Source organism: Larimichthys crocea, chromosome XIX (assembly GCF_000972845.2).
Source record: "Larimichthys crocea isolate SSNF chromosome XIX, L_crocea_2.0, whole genome shotgun sequence".
Taxonomy (NCBI): Eukaryota; Metazoa; Chordata; class Actinopteri; family Sciaenidae; genus Larimichthys; species Larimichthys crocea.
Window position 1 is genome coordinate 4,062,598 of NC_040029.1, and position 26,619 is coordinate 4,089,216.

At 42.3% G+C, this 26,619-nt stretch overlaps 1 long non-coding RNA gene across 2 annotated transcripts in view; it reads right to left on the reverse strand.

Annotated features, from left to right (window-relative positions):
- Positions 1-26,619, reverse strand: part of LOC113748329 (uncharacterized) — a 238,633-nt gene that overhangs the window by 202,141 nt on the left and 9,873 nt on the right. The window contains exon 3 of one of the 2 annotated variants that reach the window (XR_003464278.1): positions 19,222-19,310. The exons of the other annotated variant lie outside the window; for it this stretch is intronic. This is a non-coding gene — a long non-coding RNA (uncharacterized LOC113748329). The remainder of the gene's footprint in view (positions 1-19,221; positions 19,311-26,619) is intronic. 2 annotated transcript variants of the gene reach the window in all.

Genomic DNA, 26,619 nt, shown 5'->3' on the forward strand with positions numbered 1-26,619 from the left:
CCATGGCCTCTTTGTCTCTTGAATTTCAGGCCCATAAAAGAGTCAAACAAGTCATTATTATAATGAGAATGCAAAATGCATGTTTTTCCCCCATTAGAATAGCAATACACACAGAATACACTATGCACGCACGGGCTTGTGTCTCTAGGAAACAACCAGCAGCTAAATGGGAATTTTACAAAAAAAAAAAAAAAACAGTGAGGACTGGCGTTGCGATTTTAATTGCAAATGTGTCCGCTGTCGGCTCCTGTGATGACTTTATGGATGCAGATATGCAAACAATACGCCGCCTCAAGGTGGTAAGGTGCATATTGTACATATAAAACACCTATTCTGTGGCGAAGAATCTGCATTTTAAGCACGGGAACTGTGCTGAATAGTGTGATTTGATATGAGGTGACTGATCGTGTGCATGTCGGATGGAAAATGGATGTGAAACGGATACACTGGAAGTAGTCCCATGCGGTTTGTATACATGGAGTGTGTATAAGAGTTGATAGACACATTCTGTACCCTTGTGCTGCCTGTGTGGAGTCATATATAATAAGAAGTGGCCCAGACGGAGATCAAAAGCAGAGTTGATCTTCTGTTGACTGTATCATATTCCGTTTCATCCTCATACCCCCCGACTGCATTCTGCCCTCCTTCCTTCCCGCAGACCTGCTCCTCTTCTGTGATCTGAGACTGTGGCCATGGGAACTCCGGGATCTGCTTTGATCACTAGTTTTTATTTGTTTTCATGAGCACGATCAATCGGGGGAGAAAACGTCCAACGCCCAAGTCTGGACTGGAGCGGATGGGGTCATCGGTTCGGTTGAGTTTAACTCATATCCAGTTTCATCACATCAGGAAGTGACAGGGTCCCACCACAATAAAGGAAACAATCAATTTCCAAGAAGTGTTCTCGAGCCTCTCGGTTAGTGGCGGTACAAAGGTTTGAAAGAATTCGTGGTTGGCAAATTACACGTCACCTAAAGTAGTTATTTTAAATGTAATCAAAGTGGCCACTACCTCCAATTGAGTCACTTGACAAATGATTGAAAGTTGAATTATAAGAAGGGAAGCAAATTTGAGACAACTTACGAAGACTGACAAGGGCTTTTCATCGCTCAGCGTGCGGGACTGACGTGAAAGCTGAAGGCAAATGCCAACCACTTTTGATTTATCAAAGACGGAAACAAAACCATCAACCTTTTTTTTTTTACTTTCTTTTACAGGAGCGGGCGAGCGTCTTCAGAGAATAAGCTGTTCAAGTGAACATGACGTGGAAGACTTTTTGATTTGTTACAGTTTGGGGGGGGTGTGTTTGAAAACTTATTTCAAGCACATTACAACGTGTCTCGACAATGGACCACAATGCAGCAGGGAGGGAGCTCAGAGATTTCGGATCCAATGGACTTGGCGCTGTTCAGATCAGGTCCAACTGCAAGCTGGTCTATATAACTCATGTACATCAGGTTTGGTTAAGTTTTGGTTCTGTTTTTGATTGGGTCTAACCTCTGCAACAATGACAATAAAACCTTTGTGACTTCATTAGATGTGTAACTACCATATATACAGTACATCATATACTTTAACCACAATGCACGCTCTTGTTGGTGTCACTTCTACATTAATCTAACATATATGCTCATTAGAGCTGAAACAAATAGTCGATTATTGGCCAAATCCTGGCCGGAAGAACAAGTCAGTGTTGTATGAGGTGGTTCGAACCACTTTGTTTCCCATTTACAGATCCAGGGCTGGGTACAACCACACAAAGAACATCAAGAGCGGAAAACCGGCAGACCGTGACAAGATATATGCTGAATTTGGTAAAAAAGACTATTGGATTAGAATCTTGTTGTTTAGCCTTACACTTTACCTCTAAGTCATTTTTTTCTTTTTCTTTTTTTACTGATTTACATGACTGAACATTGAATAGATCTGTTTTTTGAAAACATTGCCTTGGGTCTTTGTGAAGGGAACAATTTGAGGTTTATAGGTTTTGTAAGCCAAACAGTACAGTAAATGGATTATTTATGAAACTAACTGGGATAAAAATAATTCAAGGATAAAAATAATTCTTAGTTGCAAGCTTTTTTTTAAAACGTTTTATAACATATTAGAATAATTAAAAAAGGACCTTGATGCAACAATTTGCTTGTTATTCTTGTAACAGGAGTATTTCGGAGCCGTACTCATCGAAAGCAGAAATATTTTATTTTTTATTAATAAACCAGTAAAAAACAAACAGACAACAAATCCAGATAACTTTGAGCAGATATGGCGATTCAAACAAACATTTTTATTTTGAGTCAGTGATAACTGAAGAGAATTATACATGCTTTCAATGTTGGGTGGGGTTAGTCAAAATGTCCGATGACCACTGGTACAATGACCCGTCTCTTTGCATTCATTATGCATGAAAATCGAAGTCATATATTCCACACACACACTGTGGCTTGTCCCCCCCCCCATTTAAATACCAATCAGCAAGAATAAAGTCGTGTTTACAGGCGCTCATTAGTGGGGCCATTTTGTCAAGCAGTTCCAAGTTGTTGTTTCAAGTGAGCTTTTTGGTGTCTCTTGAAGTTGGAGGTCATGTCGGGTTGCTCTCTAATTGGGTGTCAAGAGGATTCTAAATATTTTCACACCCACACGGCAGACACATGCACATACACACACCCAAACATACACACACACACACACACACAGCAAATACATCCTGGTTTAATTGGTCAAATAGGCTTGCCTGGCCGGTAGTGCAAAATCATAAACACACACACACACACACACTGCAGTGATGTACAGTAGAAGCCCTTAATAAGGATTTGTCAGGCCTATAGCTTTGCAGTGCACTGGAGGAGAGCCGCCGTTGCCGCTCCGGAGACAGACCACCGAAGCGCTTCAACTTTGACTGCTGCGGTCGCAGTCGCTCTCTCTATGCGTGCAGCCAATTAAAATGCACGGCAGAGTGAGGCAGACAATCAGATGTGGCGAGATGTTGCGAAATTTGCGAGACGAGTTTCTCAGTTGTTGTTTTTTTTTTTTCTTTTTTGGAGCTGCAGAGGTGTAATGGATTATTTATTATCGATGTGCTGCGCAGGAAAATGGGCATCACGCCCAGAGTTAGTATTCTAAAAAAAAAAAAAAAGGCAAAGATTAAAAAACGTGGGCCAAAACACCGAGTGCTGCCAAGTAAATTCTGACTCACTCAAGTGTTCTCCCTGATTTCCACCAATAACAGACGACACTCGGATCCAGTAAATGTACGGCGGGTTTTTGGCCAGAATGTGAGACGACCCTTTCCTCCCTTTTTGCAACACCTGCTCCTGAAGATAAGAAACACTCGTGCTGATATACATATTTAACGTCTCTCAATGTCACTTTTGATTAAATGCTCCATAAAAAAACAACTAAAACATGACTTAAAAAGAAGTTATTAAATAAATCACTCTCCGTCAGCCACGGAAAGATATGACAAAAACAAAAACATATTAGTGAGCGCTCCTGTTACTGAGCTTTGTTCATTTTAAAAGATACTAAAAATGATGAAATGTATCTATTTATGTGTGTGCTTTGGAGGAGAATGAACACAGATAGGAACAGAAGTGAAGCTAAATCACAGAAGCTAATAGCTTTTCCATCAGACTACAGGAGAAACAGAAGCATTGTCAGTTCCAGAATCACTATGCCTTTCTTGGATTCATACATGCAGCGTATTCAAAGCCGGGGTGTTTTCTCACAGGGAAATACTATCAGAGTGCCACGTGGGCCGTCCCATCCATCAAAGGTACCTGACGAAGGGGTACAAGAGCTCGCCTGATAGGGCCGTGGGGGTACATCAGTCAAACAACATTGGGAAGTACTTCTTTGAGATTGGTGATGGATGGGTAGACAGTCAGCGGCCTAGCATTATTAATGCTACAAACAAACCGTAACATAACTTACAATATATCTTAATATTAAATATGTATTGTAAATATCTACTCCTCATACACAAGAGACTGTGAGACTTTCACAAACTAATCTCCAGAACGAAAACTAAGAGAGCTAATAAAAAGAAATGATAGTCAAAAGTCTTCTATTTGGCACAAACCATGAGCAAGGGATTAATACACACACACAAAAAAAAAGGATCATAATAGAACCCATGGTAATATTTCCTTCTAGTATATTTCACATTTTATCACACAGACTTATGTGGGTCCATAAAAAGTCATGCGCCGGTGGAAAAGGCTGAAGAAAACTGACAGACTTGTAACTTGAACTAACTCCTAAAAATAAATGTCATGGTGTATAGATAGGGAAATGGTGAAATCTTTTAAGTGTTCTAGCAATGAAAGCCAAACTTTTTTCTTTTTTTTTTTTTTCAATTGATACGTGCAGTCCAATTGCCAATGTGTCTAGACGGCTTGAATTTAAGTTCTTAAAAATAGAAGATTGCTCAACTAAACGGATGTTTTCGTATACTTTTCTCATTAGCATTTGTGAAATCTGGCCACATTTTCTTTCCGGGCTGAGTAGGCACAAATCTTATCAGCCTGCGACGACGTCGGAGGAGGACTCGCGCTATTCCGTGTGAAAACAACAACGCTGTGACGAAGATGGTGCAAAAAAAAACAACACGTTCCTCCTGGTGCCCCATCTGTAAAGGCCGCGTCGTCTGCAGAGTAATTTGGGATGATGCACTCAGCGGTGAGCTTCTATTTTACATTCATCATGGGCCCTAATGCAATCACACACACTGAGTTATTAGAGAGGAGGAGGGGAGGGAAGGGCGAGGCAGCCCATTGGATGGATACGCGGGGACGATTCGCAGCTGTGAAACAAATCTACAAGTGACATTTGATTCCCGCCGACAGCTCCTCGTGAACACCGGGCTTTATGAGGTGATTTATATGAGTACATAAGAGGGCAGCAGCAAAGTTGAAACCATCTTACAGCAATTCATAACACTCTATCTCACTCATTTGTCTCTCTCATGCTCGGCTCTGTCACCGTCCAGTATATTTCAGGTCTGTCAAAGACAAATTAAAAAGAGATAACGCAAAAGTTTTAGGTCAAATTTATTTATTTATTTGGAATCCAAACAGGCAGACACGATAGTTCAACTGAGGAGGAGTAGGAAACGTCTCTGACCTGATGTTTCTCTCCCCCGGCGTGACAGCACAACAGAGCTCGCATCATTATCAGAACTTATCCACTTCTCTGAAATTGCCTTCTGCCTGCGAAATTAATGACAGGCATTTGTACAGTGACAGGCGGCACCCAATACAACTGTAATCTCTCTCCAACTGTGTCGCGGCGCGGCAGAGGACACGAGGAAAACAAATGGAGAGACAACAAGGCTTGTCATTAGTCTTGGCGTGGACTCAAGGGCGAGAGAATGGTTGGGATGCTTCGCGCCGGGAAATGGGAGAACAATCTCCTGGCTGTTTTTTTTTTAATTTATTAATTATAGGATTCATTTAGGAATGGCAATTTGAAGGTGAGTAAGGAGGAAGCATATTCAGTAAAGTACTTTTTAATAAGGCTTGATGAATATGGGTTACAGGACAAAGCTTGATGCTACCTCCGTTAAATCACACTGCTTATTGGACGAATGCTGAGCAAGGTGAACGCTTTACTTAAACATGCTCATTTCTCATGAGCCTGGAGGATCTATGGGGTTCAACGGAAGATTTAAAGTGCCTGAAAACTTGTTTCAAAACTTAAATGAATATTTTTCACATTAGCAATAAATCATGTGACGTGAAAAAGAATTATCATCCAACTGCACCCGCCAATCTAACATCTAAATTCAGTGACAAAATAGGCTGTAAACTACCAGACAGACTCAATTAATAGAAATAGCTGGTGAACATACTAGAGCAGTTAGCATCTAAAGAACCAGGCATTTCCTTTGGGACTTGGAGGAGACCAAAACAAAGCTACAAGGGAGAGTGAAATGTAACTCCAAATGAATGCTAATGCTTCTCCTGGAACTGTAAATGTTGAACCATAGGCTAAAAAGTTTGGCATATCAACTCTAAAGGTGATTTTATATCATGTTCTTTGCTATTTGGCAGTAGTTTGATGTATTACTTTATAAAAGTTCATATTCAAATTGAGGAATATCCATGATTAAATTAGGAACAACCCCAAAACTTTAAATTAAATTCCTGTTGGTGCACAGAAGTTGTTGGAACTGAACCAAAGTTAAACCACTAAGAACAGCACAGACAGAAATGACAAAAAAAAAAAAAAAAAAAAAAAAAGTGTTTTCAGGGCCTTTAAGTGTAGGAGGTGAAGTCGGGACAAAAAGTTACTGAGTCACAAAGACGAATCAACTCCATTTTCCAGAGAAACACAGAGAGGGAGACGTTATCTGGGATTCGTTGTTGTTCATAAACTACTGAGCTAAAAGAGCACCGGTCATTGAACATGCTTATGTTTTTGGTGAATGGTGAACTGAACAAGTGTTATATTAAGTCCAGCAAGAGACAATGACAGGATAGGAGTACACATGAAGAAAGGAAAGGAAAACTATGCCAAGTTTCAAGAAGTAACCTCAGTCAGAGGATAACAGATCACAGTGCCTGAAGAAATTAACATGAACTAGTTCATCTTTGAGAACTTTAAAATAGTTAGAGAAAACACTAAAACAAGGAGAATTAAGTTGAATCAAAATGGTTGAATAGGAAATAACCTAGTGCAAAAAGAAATATACCTTCTCCTGAGGGAAACTTTCTATATTTGTTTAGCCTTAACTGCTCCCAAGCATAGGCTGCTCTACTTCACATTGTGACAGAAGACTTTAAATAGACCCTGTGATCCAGCGATCCGAGAAAATCCTGGTCAGATGTGGATTCTAAATGAAGAACTCCAACCCAGTAATGTGAACTCTTTCATAGTCGGATTGGTAAAAGAATCAGCTTCTTGACCTCAGTTATCCGATATAAACGAGACCAGACATCCCAAAGGGAGACCGATTAGGTTGAACTTTATTTGGGATACCGACCCTAGAACCCTGCTGCAAGGCCAATTTCTCCCCTTAAATGTATTCAAAAAACAATTTTGGTGGGTAGTTTAGAAAGAAATGACTTTTTTTCCCCCAAAAACAGCTGTCGTATTTTGCCAGACTGAAAATCATAAGTGAGGACAATGACAGCCCAGTGAGCGGCGCGTCTGTGCATTCATGTGTAAGAAGGGTTTATGTTGATGTCTGCGAGTGAAGTGTCCATTGAGCTGTGCCAGACCACGATGACAAATGTGAAATTTCAGAGCTGAAGTTGTGAGACTTTCCTCTGAGGAGGCTCGTTTATGGGATTGCACAGTGACAACCAGAAAGTAGAAATGGTTGTAGCCACTGTTGCCACATCAAAACACACGACATCTCTGTGCGACACGTTCGGGAATATGCGCGTTTGAAAAGTATGAACTTGTCGGCAGCGCACCAGTTTGGATCCTGTCAATATAAACAGCATTAAAGCCATAAAAAAAAAAACAGATGCAATGCATATTTTCATGAGCTCACAGTATGACAGACAACAAATATGCGGCATCAAAGGGGGATATTGCTTTTACTTGATCTCTCTGTTGCCTTTCTCTTCCTTTCACCTTTGATAGAAGCTTCAGAAAAGAAAGATAATAAAAAGAAAAGAGGAAAGGGGGGCTGCTTCCTGTTGCCTGGCAACATCTCTCCGGGGAGATGTGTGTGTAGATGTCGGTGTGTGTGTGTTCGTGTGTGTGAGTCTCTCTATAGGCTAATGTAAGAGCAAGTGGGCTACGTTTTGTTGTTTATTTGTGAACAAGGCGGTCATTTCCAGGGAAGGCGTGGGGCGAGCAAGAGCACTGCATCAGGCGAGCGTTGCGGCCATTAAAGCTCTTCAGACAAAGGCGGTAGGTATTTCAAAAGATCCAATTAGGCCCGGACATGTCGCCCATAAATCATTAGCACTGAGGAGCCTCGAACAGAGAGATGGGTCTTTACCTTATGAGTCACTGTCAGAAGTTCTTTTTCCCCCCACTCCAATTCAAATGGACTCCAAAAGTTTCCATCTAAATTTTAAAATTAGGCAAAACGGGTGAAATGAAAAGCTTCCTGTGGATGAATGGTCGACAATTTTACTTCATTTGAATCTTGCTCCAATACTGACTGGACCACTGAGTCGAGGGCATGGTGGCTTGCTTCCACTGAAGGTGCAAATGACGGCCCACGTCCTTACTTAACATGCACATGAACACTGAGTTGGAGGAGTTCATTGGTGGGAGATGTCTGTCTGTACATCCGCCTGTCTGCCTGACTGTCTGTATATTTAGGTTTTTAATGCTTTTTGTGGTGCAGACATTGAAAGCACTCAAGCATGACTCAAGTCTAGCTAGATGAGGCGTTTGAGGACAAAATGCGTTCCATTATAAAATGGATTAAACCTGGAGGCGTATCTCAGGTGGTATTAAGAGTATGGCTGTGTTCGGGCGCCGTTTCGAACATGCGGAACGGAAGATGTAATGTTGAAAATATCAGCATGAGAGCATGAAACATATACATACAGCGTGCCATTTGCAATCATACACATTCTCCCTTCCCGGCCCGGTTCCCTCGCTGGACCTTTTTTAAAAAACGCACCGTGCAAATGGCGGCTGATTCGATGCCCTTTTGGCTCCGTCTGAATGGCCTATGAATACCTGCTGCATTGTCACAGCCGCTTTGACGGGAGTTTAAGAAGTGTTAAACCCACAAGAAAAAAAATCCTGAGGGTTGAATAGTGTCATAGAACATCAGCTCAGAGGCTTGTTAACTTTCACACCTCGAGATGGACTAATGGAAAAGAAAGGGAAGTGTGAGGCTTTGAGCTCGCTGCTCTTTTTTAAAGTACGCTGTGAGGCAACCAATCACACAAGCGGGCGGCGCTTTTATCCCAATTAATGCACAGCTTCAAAGTGACAAGGTGATGAAAGATGGGCGAGGGAGTGATTAGGCATGTTTGGCAGCCAAGGTAAAGTTCTTTTTGTTTGAGATTTTGGCCACCAGCGGCGGTATGAAGGGTGATAGCTGCTGACCACAGAGAACAAAGACATGCTCAGAGCATAAAACTATATATATATATATCTAATTATATATATATATATATATAAATAAAGGATTCTGTGAATCTAATCTACACTATTATGTACTCTTGATTGATATTTGAGGTTATTTCTACAAGTACAGACGGAGGAGTTGTAATCGAGGGAGGAAGATAATTTGAGATAAAAACATCTGCTCCATCAAATCAACTTCTCGAATGTCAGAGTCGTAAATTGTCTTCCAGCAGCAGCCAAATGCACATTTAGGCTGACACGGACATTTAGTTGCTCAATAACAATCTTGTTTTTGTTTTTTTTTTGTTCATTTCCAAAAACCATTACATTTATGCTGCTCACCCGGTCGCCATAGTAATACTGGTGCAACAGATGGAGATTTGTGTTGTACTGCTCAACCTTTTCTTCTTTTCTTTGTTAACGTGCTCAGTTATAGTTAACCTTGCCAGGCTTTTTACGCTACTATAGACTGTTTCAAACTAAATAAGCCATTGAAAGTATAAAAGATGTGCCAATATTATATAAAAGGTGGGTATTAAAGGGTTAAGGGAGGCTTTGGCTGAGTCATCCGGGAGAGATGTTTCATATGAGTTGTGCCAAGATAAAATTTTGATTAAATCTTATGCACACTACTTGATATTAGGGATGCAACTAATTATTTCCCTTCGTAATTCCATTATCTGATTCATCTAGCAATTATTTCCTGGCTTGATTTCACTTTTATCTATAAACAGAAACCATAGAGAATAGCACAACGATGACATCTCCATGTTTGTATCTTTTCTCCAAAAACACAAAGAGAACCAGCCAATGAACGACGACAAACCAAAGCCAGTTTGCAGATTTAGCAGTTCTAACAGACTCGAGAGTTGGGACTTATTGAAAAAGAGTCAGTAAATATGGGAGTCAAATAACAGTGGTGTGAAATTAATTAATCACTCGGTGGAACAAACAGACAGTCGTTGGGTGTTCTCCAGCAGGAGACGACGCTACGCTAAGGCGCAGCAGGAGCTGGCATTTGAACTTAATCAGATAATGGCTTCCCAGGCGAGCATAAACAGATCATTCGGAGCTTCATTATTCCGGGGGAAGGGCTGAAGCTTGTGCACATGTCATGCTTCGGATTCGCCGGGTTGACACCTGGAGGCTACAAGGGCAGGAATCTAACCGCCGGCCTTGCAGAGCAACTCCACAGAGCGGTAGGGCGCCTCACTCGAGGGCAACTCGGTGTTAATTGCCGACGGAGAGCACCGAGCGTTGTTCAGTTGCCTCGCAGTCTGTCACCGAGTTTAAAACCGATGCCACTTTCCAGCCCAGAGCTCACTTTAACCAACGGATGTGCAAAATTAGCGGGGTGCGTGTATTATTGACAAAAAGAAAAGCACATTTTCTCCCACCCCCCCGCTCGCCATCTGCAGTTGGAGCCTGTTGCCTTCTCTCTGTTAGAAGCTTAATTAGTCCGTCGCTGAGGCTTCCCTGCCAGCCACTGCTTGCCTCCGTACGCTTTATGCCATGATCATACACTTGGGCATTGGGCAGCTGGTATACTCTCAAAGCAATGAGTCATAGCAGATGAAAATGTTTCACACTCAAACAAGGGCAACGCCGATGATGATGGCTGACTTGTGGTGTGTGGCGCAGAGGACGAGGACAGAAAGATGAGCGCGCGGGCTTTCTTGTTGTTCGTGGTTGATGAATGAGGATGAAACGGAGCCACGGGTTGCAGGGGTTCGCTCGCCTTCTCTTCAGGGATGCGTATCCCCTCTGTGGGTGTACGCTCATGTGTGGCTTTAGTTGTGTGCAAACAATCTCCTGGAGGGGGGAAGGAGTCGACATCTAAAGCGCTGGTGCTCTTTCTTCGTTTCTTTATGCACACACACACACACACATGCAGGCAGACATACATAAACTCACATCCACAGCCTTGTTAAACCCCTCTGGGTTCTTTCACATGAGGCGAGCTGTACATAGCTTGACTTAACCATGTCTTATTTATGCTACACCTCGGGCTTGCTGTCAACCCGGCGCAGCTTCCCCCCTATGTATCCACTGTGGCACTCCTAACAGTGACACGCTGTATCTGAAACAGCTCTGTTCCACCCAAAAGCTCATCTGCTTCATAGAGCCGCCTCCATTTCTGTCTCTTACACAAACACCGCCACCCTCTCCCCCCCATTGCCCCCTCTCTCTCTAGCCCTGCATGTCACTTCATTAAACCCTAAGTAAAAGGGGCAAAGTCTTGGCATTTCAAATCATCTGCCACCAAATCCTGCTGCGTTGAGGAAGAGCAGCGGCTGACGACTGCTGATACGTGTCTGATAATTCTGTCTATATCTATAAATCACTTGTTAAACTGCCTCGGGACAGATGCGCAGCTTAAAAGGCAACGTCGGTGCCCAAAATGCTCTCCAGATGTGGATTTATTCAAATATAGCAAAAAACTAATTTGGCTTTCTGATATCACTAGCCTCCTAATTAACTTCAACTCCAATCTTTTTCTGTAGGTTTAGGTCACAAACAAGAGACAGGAATGTACCGTAGCGCTATAAATGTAAAACATGAAATAGTTCCATTCGAGCCACGTTTGTGCAGCTCGTCAGATTCTTGGAAGTGGTCCGAGTTATTTCCTCTTTTCATCCTCTTTTTCGAGCTCCTTGTCGTCGGTGACACGGGCACTTCTTTGGCTGCTTGATAAATAGAATTCAGTCCCCCCTCCCCCCTGCTGTGTGTGTCTCTCTCTGCTTTCGGGAATTTATTTCCTCGGCTGCGACATGTGAGACGAGCCGTCAAGAAAGCTCCCGCGGTAAACACTTTTGGGACGGACTAATTCGGAAAAAGACACACTGTGAATTGGACTTGAGAAAACTGGCTAGCCTTGCGACAAAAAGGCTAAAAGCTTGAGATGTGGCGCTCTCCTAAAAACGACACTTTCCGTTCAGAAAGAATATCCAGTGTTGTGAATGTGTCCTTAAATGTAGCTCAAATTGAACTCCTTCAAACATAATTATCAGGATATGATGACGGAAAGTGAAGTACATGTCCAATTAGGAATCAATGTTTTCTCAAATGCGCACTTACAAAAAGTCAGTAATAAGAGGAGAATAAGAACTGTTGAAACTGATGGAAAATGGCTGATATTTAACAAAGTGCTACACTCGCCATGATCTTCATCCTCTTTGACACCTCCGCTGTGCCTCTTCAGTGGAAAGCTTCCTTCCTAACCTCTGCTCTTGTCTGCGAGCTCCGACTTTACTCTGCTCATCCGACTTTCCTTTTCTACATTCAGCCTCTGTACTGAACAGTAGAGAAAAAAAAAAAGGCCAGTCAAATAATTTTGTGAATAATTCTGTGAATTTTAGTATCGGATCTTAAAGCGCTCAAAGTGGCGTTCTTCTGCGCGACTTCCTCCACACATCTCCGGTTTGATTTTCAATATCGTGCTTGGGAATAAATAACATTCAAAACTGCTGTTTTCCTGCTTTGAAAGTGACATGCTGGTGGCTGTCTGTGTGTGCTCCACCGCTTCTCTCCTCCTCTATCCTTGTCTTAATACTCCTCCTGCTCCGTTTCTACTGTCACTTCATCACAGCGAGCATTGTGGTGTTAAACAGACCGCTTAGAACCTGTGTGGCACCAAAATAAAAGCTGAGACCTGACGGTCTGCCTCGGTGTGAAATCTGAGCTTTTTATCTGTCAGCTCGCAGAGCTTTTAAAAACTTTTAATTTTAGCCTGGTGTAATATTGGGAGGCTGGTGAGGTTTTTCTGGTTGAGCTGGCCAACTCCTGCAGATTTGGTGGGTTTTCTCCAACGCTCACACACACACACACACACACACTTCCGCACCATCTGCGACCGATGGGAGTGATGTGCTGCGATCAGCTCCCTGGTGTAGGAGCACGCGGGAGCGCACAGCGCAGCAAACTCTCCACCGCCCCCCTCCGCCATCCACCCTCCACCACCCCCCCCCTGACATTTTGGAATCCCCTGGCTGGCTCGCCTTGACTCGATTAATGATCTAGAGAGCCGCTGTGTTCACGGATGACACGGCTTCGCGACGTGCACGCGCGCAGACGCGCTCGCTCGCGCACGCACAGTGGCGGCACGGCGTGATTAATGGAAGGCCTAATATGATGAGAAAATTAAAAACTGCAGCTCATTTGGTGCAGTGGCCTCTTTGTGTTGAGTTGAAACAGGAGCACCTTACTGGAGGCCTGATGCTGTTCTTAGATGAAAACAAGCTATGCAGACGTTTCATTTTTTTTTATTTTGAAACCCATGCCTCTTTTTTTTAAGTGCTTCTAAATTTAACCACGGGTTTTTGACATTTCTCCGGGGTTCGGGTCAGAGACCAGGCTCAACGCTTTAATGGCTGTAACAACTTAAAATCAAGGAAAAATAAAGAGAAACCGCAGTGTCTCTTTTTCTGCAGCGGCAGCACTATGACAGCAGCAAAGCCAGCTGTGGCAGCGAGCCAGTTTAAAGTCATATTTCCTGCTGTTCCAACACTGCTTTTATTGTACCGCAGTTCTCATCCCCTGACAGACACATACAGTAGATAATTACAGAATCAAGTTCAGCCAGAGTTAGCAGTGATAATGACCTGCCATATATATATATCTGACTTTTTATAAACGTTTTTTTTGGGTGACAATACAGTGCTGCAAGTCTAGGGATTTAAATGTATGTCAGTGACACTGTTACTGTTTACTACTCATTGTTTTACTTCACACATACTGTGGGTCAGCTTTAGTTTATGTTACAGCACACAGTGTAACACATACCTGTGGAATGTTTACAGTGTCTTCTAGCTTCAAGTTCTTTATATTATATACTCTATAAATACCTCTATAAACTGGTGCACTGGATTTAAATTGCTGTCGCACGCACGACAGATTCACAGGAAACCATTCATGCGAGTCATCTTGGCTTTAAAAGATATAAGATTTCCACATTATATAATAGCTTTCATTTTTGGTGGCGGGGTCCGCCAGTCCTGCGCTGCAATAAAAAGTGCCATGACACACACTAAGGGATTCACAGGGAACGATTCATGCAAGTCATGTTGGCTACAAAGATATAATATAGAAGATGTCTGCGTTCAAATGAGTTTTGTACTTACATAACCCCAAATCTTTCCAGCAATGTTTAAATTCAGGGAAATCCATCACTTTATTCAAGGTGCATTCTTCGCTTTGAATTGCATTTAACTGTGGTGAGGCTAATTAAATCACCTGGAAACAGCACGAGAAAGCTAAAATCTGTGTTTAAAGGGCACTCTGGTGATTTAGTATGGTGAAATTGAGGGACTGTATTGAATAAATACATTTTGGCAGGAGGTACCGATCCTGATTTTTAATCTCCAGCACAAGCTGGAAACAAAAAAAACCCTGGATCCTACAGTTCCCACAATGCAACTCAGCATCTTTCTCTCCAAGTAAAGACTTGTGTTTTTCAAAATCCACATCCCCACTTCATAGGGCCTAGCTTTGTTAAAATGTTAAACACACAGGTCAGCTGCGGTTATATTGAGGCATTAGCTGGAGATATATTATTGCCAAAAGTGCATTCTTTCTCACACACACACACGAATGTACGGTCCAAAGTCAGAAGGTCACAGAGGCCTCGATGTCAGAACTCCTGAGCCGTTTCATCCATCTGAACGGGCCGATTTAAATAAATTAGAATCCCCCGCTACATTGTGTGTCCTTTCAGGTGAGCGGAATAAGGTTAAACATCCCGCAACACAGGCAGGGTGGGGAACATCACTCAAAGGAAGTGACATATCTATCCAGCTGTAATACGGTTTTGGGTTGAGAATTGGTTGAGAGGTGTAATAACGTCATATTTCATCACAGGGCAGTCTTTCACTTCTTCGCGGCGAAAGAAAAAGCTTTTAACAATGTTTCATGTGTGGCCAATGTTTTGCTGTAAAGCTGCCATTTATCTCGTTGCCTCGTTAAGTGTTGATTCTTTGATTTTTTTTTGGTTTTAACGCTGACGGTGAGGTCGTCCAAGCGTGATGCATTCAAGGCCTCTTAAGAGGGAGGGAGAGGAAAAAAATGGAATTAAAACTGACGAATTAAAAAAAAGCCTTTTTGCAGCGTTCTTGTTTTTGCCTTTATGCAACTCTTCCAAAAGGTTAAAACTACTTCTCTAAGCATTGTAAAACACCCCCTCTCCACCCTTTCCTCCTCCGCTCCTCCCCTGCCTCCTACAGACAGCTTTACCCTGGGGCTAACTAAAGAACGGCCTTGGTCGATGAACCAAAACGACTAAATGACTTCTTGTTCCTGCACCAAGCTTCAAAGCCAGGTGCATGTACGCTACTGTAGACGACGGGGTTGAGGAGATCCACAGGAACGCCGCTTGTTAGTGTCAGTGTGTCAGCTCAAGCTGGGCGGAGAAGGAAAATACAGCGTCGGGGAGGATCAAGCGTTGTCGTGGGGTAATAAAAGCAAACCACAAGCCGAGGCTGTGGGAGAGGAATAGGAGGGATAGTGGCTCGACCCTGGTGGGGAGTAACACACCGGGTTTTTATTGTCATTGTTATTGATGGTGAGGAAAATGTCACGTTGTGGGAAAGAGCTGCCATTATCTCTGTGTTAAGGTTCACAGCAACAGCGTGGAATGAAGGTAAAGCAGAGAGATGAGCAGCGGTGTGAGCAGAATGGCGATGATCATTTTAAGACAGATTTAAGCGTGTGGATATTTGCCTGAAAATGCAATTGGGAAGCTAATTAAACTATCACCTGGAGTTAGCGGAAAACAGTCGGCAACAGGAGCCCGACAATTTCCCGCCGATGAAGTCAACAGTAGCCTCATCAGGTCGAGCGTATCGCCAGCTGCTACAATCAATTCTTCCTAGTTAACACCCATGGCGGTGCATAATGAAATAATTATAAATAGAAAAGGGAGAGTATCTTGTTGATTTGCAGAATTTTTCAATCTCATTTTGAAAAGGGGATTAGCTTTGTCAGTCGAAACCGAAGCCGGCGCTGGCTCAATTACACAAAACGTACAGAGAGGAAAAAAAAAAGAGAGAAAGATTTTTAATTAATTCCAAAGATTAGTTATGATCTCTGAGATTGCATTTGTTAATGGAGTCATGGCACTGTGGCAGCGTGGCTCTCAATAGAGCGCTGCTCTGCTGAAGGCCCGGCTTTGTACAATCCACCCTCGCCTGATGCATTCAGTCCTGAATATAATGCCGGAATTATTGTCGGACTTGCAAAGTGGGGGAAATTGACTTCATTCAGACGCCTAGTTTCATTGGTAAGACTTGCAAATTAATTCTAGGTCAACAAGACAGAAAGCATGACTGCTCGGGATAATTTGAAAGATGCTACAATCGCTTACTCATTTTGCACATTAAAACTTTAATCTGAAAGATATGGGTCATGGAAAAAAGAAGGGAACTAATGGATGAGAGCTCTGAACACTAACACTGTTTAGTTGTGAAACCACCTTACAATAAACTCCCTTTCTCTCCCTTTTTCTAAACTCCAGACAAAGTAATTACTCTGTGCATCCATTTAAATGGATAACAATAAAAGAAGGCCTATGATACCTTATTAATTGGCCTGGAGCCATTGATGCATACGCAGTATGTTCGTGAAATCACTGAGCAGAACAGACGTCCAGGGTGAAACACTAATCCTCTTAATTAACTACAATAAATGTGTTTTTTTATTTTATTTTATTTTTCAATCGTGAAATTATTGAAAAGAAAAACAGTTTATTCAAATTGTCACAACATATGTGATCAGTCAGAGTAGGTTTAATGAAGATTTTCATGAAATCAAAACTCATGTTGGATATCATTACTATTATTATTATTACCTCTTAGTAACAGTTTTCATCGGTAGTGGCGGAGTCCACCATTCACAGGAAACGATTAACGCATAGCAGGATCACTGTTAATTGTTCACGGTGAGGTAACAGAGCAGACTGTCTCGTAATCTTAGGGTTGTAGGTTCGATTCCCGGCTCCCCCAGTCCGGCCATTTATGATACTGAAACGGAACCCCCACGTGGATGTGTGATGACTGTGTGGGTCCTGTTGAGTGCTTTGGTATAAAGGGCTTTTGGTGTTTTCAGGAAGCACTTTGCATGACTATCTGTGTGTTTATAGATGGGTGCATCTGAAAAGTGTTGTGAAGTGCTTCAAGTGGTTGCTAGACCAGAAACGCTCTGTAGAAAACCATTCACAATCTTTTTACAAACAGGACACCCCACTGCTGTTGCTACACATTAAGTAGAGTATCAAAACACAAGTCACTTGTCGCAGGGAACTCAATGCATCTAAATTTACTCAAAAGGCAGTCAAGACTAGCTGAAGAAATCCACAGTTAGAGTTACAATCCACAGAAATGTGTATTTCTGCTCAGACACTCTCGCCTTTTTGAGCTTCCTCCGTTGACCTCTTTGGTCTCTTCTGCCTCTGCTAAGCCCAGTTACATTCCCCTCTCCGGTTCTGCTCCTAGCCTAACCGCCCCAGGTCTGAAAATCTCACACTCCTGTAAGTTCTGAGCCCACACTCTGGGCCACCGAGCTAACAAACTGAGCTAACATGAGCTAACAGCGGCTACAGCTGGCAGCAGTTTAGTTTACTAACCATCAGGAAACTCGGTAAATCACACACTGTGACTGCGAGAAAACTAGAAAACATTTTCATGAACCAGTTTTATCAAAATAAGGGAAATAATGATGTTGGTTAGGTCAGTTGGTAGAGCATCCACCCCATGTACAAAGGCTCAGTCCTTGCCGCCGCGGCCCAGGGTTAAAAAACATGTCATTCCCCATCTCTCTCACCCCCACCCCTCCACATTCCTGTCACTCTTCTGCTGCCTCTGCCAAATAAATCTTTAAAAAAATATTTTTTTTAAAAATAAGGGAAATGGTTAGTGCTGTGTGACTTAGTGAATTACGCTACAGAGACACCTAGTGGACAGGTGTAGAATAGCTTGTCTGGTGTGAAGTAATTTTGCAGAATAATAAACTGAAAACAGGAGGTAGATGCTATAAATTGAGGACAGGAATGACATGCTATGAAATGAACCAGTAATTCTCTTCACATTCTCTGCTTAGAGCTGTTCTGTTACAGTCTTTCAAACATGTCCCTGCTGTAGTATGCCTCATGAAAAACACTTCACAAATAAAATACAATTTTTTTCTCTCTCCATTTGTATTCTTATCTATGTGAAGATCCAACCCACTACAACATGCCTATGAGTCACAGCACTATTGTGGCTTTTTCCAGATTCATTAATTCAGCCGAGCTTCTCTCAAACACCCCCTCCTGAACCCGGTGCGGAGCCTTTGTTGTACAGCGCGTCCTCTGCTTTGTTTGGCCGAGATGTCTGGTCACTGTTGTGGTGGAAAGGCATTTGATTTTTACAGCACCTTTCATGTAAAATGGCAGGTTAGTACAAGCCACGTCTGTCTGCTGAATGAACACTGGGATTGGGAAAAAAAACGTGTCAAAGGACGAAGCCTCCAGAGTCTCGACAGTTTGATGGCTGTTAAAACTGTAAAATCTGTCCCCTGTGTTAGAGATCATTCATGACAACTGCAGCCACCCGGACAGTCTTTAAACGGTTACGTTTTTTAATGATTAAATAAAAAAAACACCAGAAATTCTATGATGGACTCGACTGTATCACCCAACCAGTTCTAGGTAACAAAATCCAGTTTATCATCATCTCCAAAACACATCCACATGAACAGTAATGAATGCAAACTCCTCATTTACATTGCAGAGGCGTATACTTCTACTCTGAGAAACAAATGTGCGCACACTCAAACGCACACAGATAGTGTGACAGATCACATGTCTGGGGGATGCAGGACAAGGATGTGAGAGCTAATGGATGAATCTAAGTGTGTGTGTGTGTGTGTGTGTGTGTGTGTGTGTGTGTCTCTGTATCTGCCTCTGAGGGAGCATCAGAGTGCTTTATCTGTCATCATAAGGACAGAAACAAAGGCTACGCTGGCTGCAAACAACAGCCAGGACGCTCAAACTGAGACACAGCAGACTGTGTGTCTGTGTGTGTGTGTGTGTGTGTGTGTGTGTGTGGGTGTGTGTGTTTTGGGGTTTGGGAATGCTGCGACACAATATTGTCTTACAGTTTCCTGTGAGTCAGCTGATCTCAAACTGTCTGAAGAGATACTTACAGCTGTCATTCAAATGTGAAGTTGGAGATCTGGCCAACAAACTTCTGAAATGTTCAAAATTCCCAGTGGGTGCCTCATATTTTGTAGTCCTGTAAAAACAGAATAGATAGGATGGGGCTTGTCACAGATATTGATTGGCCAATACCGCTGAGTGTGCATTACGCCCCCACTGTTATGCAACTTCCAATACCAGTGATGCAGGTCAAGTCCGTCAGGGAATACAGTAGCCTGCCAAGGTGCAATCCTGAGTCAGTTCGGTTTGGCCAGGTCGACGACAGTTTGTAGTTAGTTTGCTACGTAGCAATCCTCCGAGCGCAGGATGAGTCAGCAACAACTTCTTACCAGTTGAACCAGTTTAACAGTCGAAAACTAGTGTTATATGGGTATTTTGTAATGTTGTTGATAGACTTAGGTTTAAATCTGAGCAGAAACTTCACTTTAAGTTTCGTGCAAAGTATTTAAAATTCTACATGTTGTGCTATGAATATGCAGCACTACCTCCCTCTACTGGTTGAAACCTTAAATTTCATTATTGGCTGATTGTGGTGGCTTTCATCACCAGTTAACCTTCCTCTGATGGTGCACCTTTCCCTGTTCATGTGATTTCCTGTTTGTAAATCAGCATATATTGTTATTTTAGTATAAGGTAGTCCGCTCAATTTTATTACTATGTTATAATATTTGAGCTCTTACTATTAAACTCCCACCTCTTTAACTTGTAATTGTGACGTGTAAAACACACCTCTGAAAAGTTGAGCATATTTCAGCTTGAGCAGTTTTATGATAAGAGCTACATAAAAAATAAATAAATAAATAAAAAACCTGCAGCCGTTGATTGATTTAATGCACATGTCCATTAGAGGGATTTTCTCAATCAGCTTCTTGCTATTAGCGGAAGGATCCAAAACACTTTTTTTTTTTGTTGTTGTTGTCTTACATTAAGCGCTTTCTGCATCAGTGCCAGTTGAGTTTGTTTGCTTTATTGACTGCTGTTTTCTTGGGGCACAGACAAATTGCACAAACAACGAACCGACGTGCTCAATAGAAGCCAAAAAAGCTTTCAATGTGTTATCCTGGACAAGTTTGCTCGCTCTCTGGAAACCACTCTGCATCTGCCACCGCTGTCACCCCGATTAGGGAAAAAGCAAACAACACAGCGAGGCGACAGGTGATGATAGTGTTAAACTAAAGGCATTGCTGAAGCTCAGCTGGGTATGGGACTCCTGTAGCTGCATACAGGCTCACATACAGTAGCACAAAAGAAGGCTTACTTTGTCAAACTCGCTTCTGAAACATATAAAATGACTGTCAGATGACAAACTGTCTAGCGTGTATAACTGTCAGCGCAATGACACGCACGTAGGCTGGGGAACATTTCAGTGTTTTACATTTGCTTTGTTTCGCTTCGCACAACAGTGAAACTCTTGAGACACAAACACACAAAAGAAAAAACACACACAAGCTAAATTTGGCCTTAACTCCCACAATGAAAACATCTGTATCAAAATTAGAGTAAGGGTTGCTAGGTTACCATTGGCACGAATATAGCTGACGCTACATTTTGATGATCAAACTTGTGAAAGAGCCCTGGCGCTTTACTTTTTTCCTGATCTCTGTGGACCACAAACTCTTTTTCTCAGTTTGGACGACTGTAACAAGATGTTCAACTCCAACTTTTTGGTGGCAGTCCAAAGAAAAGACAAACGTATTCTTCCTGTTCTCTTCGTTTTACCGCTGTCATACATTTGAAAAGTCTATTGCGTTGATTCAGTGATCTGGATGTCATAATGTGTCTTTGAATCGAGATTTCTTCACGTTGGACATCGAGTAAAGGACGTCAAGTACATAGATCTACACCGGAAACAGAAAACATGGCATCCCATTTTAACACACTCTTTTCCTAATCCGCAATGATGCAACAAGTGACTGATCAACCACCAAAGCACACATTTGAACAACAATGGGCCACCGCTGTGGCTGACACTGATGTGATAAGGCAGACTGTTTACATTTGTTACAAACAATCAAAAGGCAAAAAGTTGCAAATGACCCCGAACACACACTGCATTAGAAACATAGTCAGCTGTGAGTAAATATGAAGTCCCTTCTGCAGTAAACCCCGTGCTGAATTCATGGTTACTCCTTCCTGCTGTTTCACATGCAGCTATTAATGCCTGGTATCAACCTTGACCATCTAAGCCTCTCTGTCAAACGCATCCGACATGTCGAAATGTTCAAAACGGCCACAAAAAAGGAAGCAGCCTGCTCGAGTGTTAGATCCCTGTGCTAAACACACAGACTGTTAAGTCTTCCAAATAGGGTGATAGAGGGAAGAAAGAGATGGAGAGACTCACAGATGGCATTCAGCAGAGAATATTTTGCTCGGGGGCCAGTGTGTGAGACCTCTGCGAGCTTGATTCAAAGAATGTCATTTGCCTAGTTATTCAACAGAGCACAGCAGCGACAGAACATGCTGTAAAGTACGTGTCTGTGTGTGTGCCTCAGCCCACCCTTGATATTTTCCTCCGTGTCACTCAAAAGCCTGGCACTAAAGGCAAATGTCCTTGACCTACATTCCTTGAGCTTCAATATATTCTTTGTAGCTTGTAACATTTGCTTAGAAAGGCTCTTTAATTAATTGATTGTTGTTGTTGTTTTTTCCTGTCTGTCCAAAAAGGCCACATTCTGAAGTTTGCCTTCGAGCAGCCTTCTGTTGCTTCCAATGCCAAATGTAAGTGTTCCACGACGCTGAGGCATCAAAGAGCACTTTTTCACCAGCTCATTTATTCCCTCCTAATTGACATGAAGCTGCTACTTCGTCCTGCCAAAGTAATAAGCTAATGCTCTCTGGCATTGACTGTTTGCTGTTTGCTATTGATAGGCCCAAACTGCACGACGCTCACTGGGGAAAGTAATGATTCAACCAAACAAACAAAGAAATAAAGTCTCATACTTGATGTTGTGATATGGTGTAATTAAGCAACTTCGATCACTGACGTGCGTGCACATCCCTTTAGGACCGGGTACGTGCTTCATCCTTGCAAGCTGGATGCAACGTAAACAACTTTTAGTGGCATTGCGTTCGGAGCACGTAGCCGACGAAACGCGACACGATCTGCTAAATTACACATGCTTAAGGCGACTCGAGCATCATTGGATTTGTAGTTTTCAGCCCCCCCCAAGTGAGTTTTAGTCAGTGTGGACGCAAGAAAGCTTCTTAAGTTGCGCTTCAGGCAGTAATGATGCCTGATGACGTGAAGGAGGAGAGCAGCATTTGCAAGTTTGACATAAACGTCAAGTGTTGTTCCCTCGTATTCCACTGTGATCACCGCGACAGCTATCATTTGATGGAGATCTGCCTATATTTAACCTGCATGTTGTTTACAGTGAATGCCGGGCCAGCTCTCTCCATCATCTTCATTTATCCGTGCCGACAACAGTCTGCATCCCCTCCATCTTCTCGCATCAATCCATCTATTTGCCGCAATCAACTAAACGCAGCCAGGGTAAAATGTATAGCATGTACATCTAGTGGTGCTTTTAATGGCGCCATTAGCCTCCTCTAATAATACGGGGGGAAATGGTCGAGCTCCAATTATCACATGCTACATGAAAAGGAAGGACTCATCAGGATCATTTCATTTCCTCTTGCTTAAGAGGGAGTTATTTGAATCATTACATATCATGGTGCTTGACTTAAAAGGGTCTTTTTTTCCAGTCATTATGTCTTTGAACCTCACCAATAAAAGGAGTGCATTATGTGAGTGCTTATTTCATGAAGAGAATGGCTCTGCACACAAATCTGTCTCATGTCGGGGATTTTTCATAACGGCTTGCATCATTGGCTACTTTGGGAGCAGTAAATCGCTTATGAAAGTGTTCACATGTCAACATTCAGCCATTAGATGGACTCAGATGCTTGCTTTTGTTATTGGTATGCGTTTTCCAATAATTATGACGTTAATGCGTTTTTCTTTTCTCTGGGTTTGATGATGAAGTCCACATTTGCACCTCACCCGCTCTGACTAGCAGCTCCAGCTGTCACCCTGTCACCCCTCCCCGTCTGACCCACCCATCTGCACTCAGGCCGAGCCATCTGCAAGGAGGATGTGGGTCAGCTCTTCCACAGTGGGTTAGATCAGCAAGGCACCAGGACCAGACGCCATGTCACCCTCCAGTTATAATAGATCACTGGAGCTGTTTGAAGTTCCACGCCCCGGAATTAAATGACTACATGCCCGTCACCCTGACGTCTGTAGTCATGATGTCCTTCAACAAACTGGTGTTAGAGCACTTAAAGGACATCACAGGCCCCCCTGCTGGCCTCCCTGCAGTTTGCTCACCAGGCAAATAGGTCAGCGGATGATGCAGTCAACATGGGACCAGAGACAAGGATCATGTTTGTAGACACTGTGTCAGCCTCCAAATGTCATGCCCCCCCAAAAAAGACTCATTGTCTCCTGCAGACAACACCAACTGTAATCATCAGGATGACGTACTTCCTGTGCCGGCTCAGAAAGCTTAACCTGCCTAAATGAGCTGCTGCCAACTTTACACCGCCGTCATCCATCCGCACACCCATCACTGTCAGGTTTGGATCTGCCAACAAACAGGCTACACCGGAAGATTATTGGTGCCAACCTTCTATCCATTCAGAACTTATACTTTCCTGGGTCCTGACGTTGCAACTTGTCCCATTCCATCCAAGTTGACTGAAGGATGGAAATTGAGTGTGACGAGTTATCAATTCCACCTGATATCAAGCTCGGAAACATCAATGCAGATCCCTGAAACCTGTTGGAGTCGGCTCTACAGAGCTCTGTACATTACAACAACCAGCCATTAATTCCTGACATTTGTAATATGTAAATATTATCACTTAAACATAAACCCCGTCTTACTATGAACAGATGTTTTTGATTGTTGTTCATAGCAGTTTGTATATCCATCTCTGTGTATGCACTGCACATTATGTACAATTAGAATGATTCTGATTACAGTCGTAATAGTAATAATAAATATGACATTGCTACCTTCTCCGTTCATACTCTCCACGTGATCTCTGCAGTGCAAAACTGCAGCAAAATGTTTGTATCCGCAGGTCACGCTGGTTTCAATGGCAATTAAGTGTGCCAGTCTACAGACCTTAACGGAATACGCCTCCAGCCATGGCTGAGCTTCTGATTGTCAGGTCAGTGGAAAAGTGGTTCAGGTTTTGTAGCAGTGTGAGTGTGTGTCCCTGTGCTCCAGTGCAGTTTATGCACTGCAGCATTGTTTGTCTTGTCTTGGATACCAGTTTATTTGCTGATATCTTGTATCTGATACAGTTTTTTTCCCCCCTCATTAATTCATTTGGTGATTATCTCTTTGATTAACTGATTCATCGTTGACATTAAAGATTGGGCCTTTAAAATATCAAACAACTGAAGCAGGTAAATTAACTTTAAAAAGGTACAAGAAAAATGCAAAACAACTCGAATTTCAGGCCGTAGAGAAATGAATGAAGTGTATTGCTTCACACTGAAGGTGAATAAAGTTGCCTCAACCAAGAGTCGATACCTAAAGATACTTATACTATCACACAAGGCAAAGAAAAGTAAATTTCCCCATTGGAGATGATGGAACCATAAATTGTTACTTAAACAGTGAATGAACTATCAAAATACTTATGAATGAATTATCAATATCCTGTTTGTCGACTAATCAGAAATACAGAACCAATTTACTGAAATACTACAAGTAATACAAAGAAACAATACAGCTCAGGACTCTGACACCTGTGGAATGTAAGTAATAAACATGCTCTGAAGCTTCAGGTTCATGAGAGGAAATTAGAGTCTACCATCCCATGTCCATATGTGTGACAGGACTAAACAAAAGGTTTAGGAAAAGATGATGCCTTTGGTTCCATCCGGTCTTATATTAAGTCAGCTTGGACCATAGTTGTTTGTGGACAGGGTTGCTCCCGTCACACTTCGATGAAATCCGGATCTTGAGCATGCAGACAAAGTTTTTTCCTTGGCATATTGTGTTGCTCTTTTAATTGTTCAATTTGATTTTTTGTCCATTTTCAAATTAAGCGTTTCCCCTGAAACCATTAAGTCAGTGAAGTGCCAACTTATGAATGTCATTATCCTGGATTTGAATGCAAGACTGTAAAGAGTGTGGTGGAGGCTTTTCCATTCTGCCAAGAATAAAATACTGAGGCAATATTGAATACTTATAATTTGTGGCAGGGAAAAAAAAAAGATCTTCTTTTGAACAGAAAATGTTGAGCCAGCTGAGCCCTGGTCAGTCCCAATCCTGCCCTCTAGCCTTTTCTAGCCATACAGTATGAGAAGCGTTCCGGGTGGCCTTATACCCACCAGGCAACTGGCAACTAACTGTGCAACATGGCATGGAACAAGCAGAAAGGCAACCAGAGAGAGACGCAGCCGAGCAAGCACAAGTGCTTGGCCTCAAAGTGACCCGTCTAATCCACATGAATGAATGTCAGTGTTAACAAACTGGAGGCAGATGAGAGCGAAGCTTGTCCGTCTAAAAAGGACAGACGTTGGGGACGTTAGGGAGTCGTGCATTTCTCTACAGTGACATTACTGTAGCTCATTTCCAGTGCTGTCGCCACATTGTGACATTTGCCTCCGTGTTTTTCAAAGCAAATGGCTTCCAATGAAAGACGCCTTCGTTAGTTATGCAGATTAAAAAGGTTAATGGCGCCGTTGACTTCAAATTTAGTTTGTGTTGCTTTCAAATCACTGCGAGCGTCTTTGCCCGCGCACACACACACTTCTTCAAAACTTTAAAAAATATCAACTGTGAATACAAAGCAGCAGCTGGCTTTAAACTGTTGATTGGCGTAGATGGTGAGATACGCTGGGTTTAGAATTAACAGACCAGAGTTTGTAGACTGACACCCTGGTATATCTGTCATGTTTGATTGACTAGTATGCAATCACGGTGCATTCTTGTAACAATTGTAGACATTGTGTCTTTCATTTCATTTTAATAGAACTCATTTGTTGTTCCAAACATCATCAGGACTAAACTTTTGTTGGATAATACCAACATGGCAGGAGAGTTTCATTAAATTTATGAGCATCTATCTCAAACAAAAAGCCGATACCAAATTGACAAAAGATGGCAGAGCGGGTTTTGAAGCACATACCTGAAGCATTCATAATAAATTAATTTAGCTTTAAAGTTCTATTCATCTAATACCTTTACACCACCTCCTGCAGGTTTCACCAGATCATTCTTCCTGATGAAATAGCGTTCAGTTTTCAAAATGAAAATGTAATGACTTTGATAGGACTTGGTGGATTTTATAAAACATTCATCAACTGATAAACAAGATTAAAAAATCCTTCTTTCAGAACAGAGCCCTTCTAAATATGAATA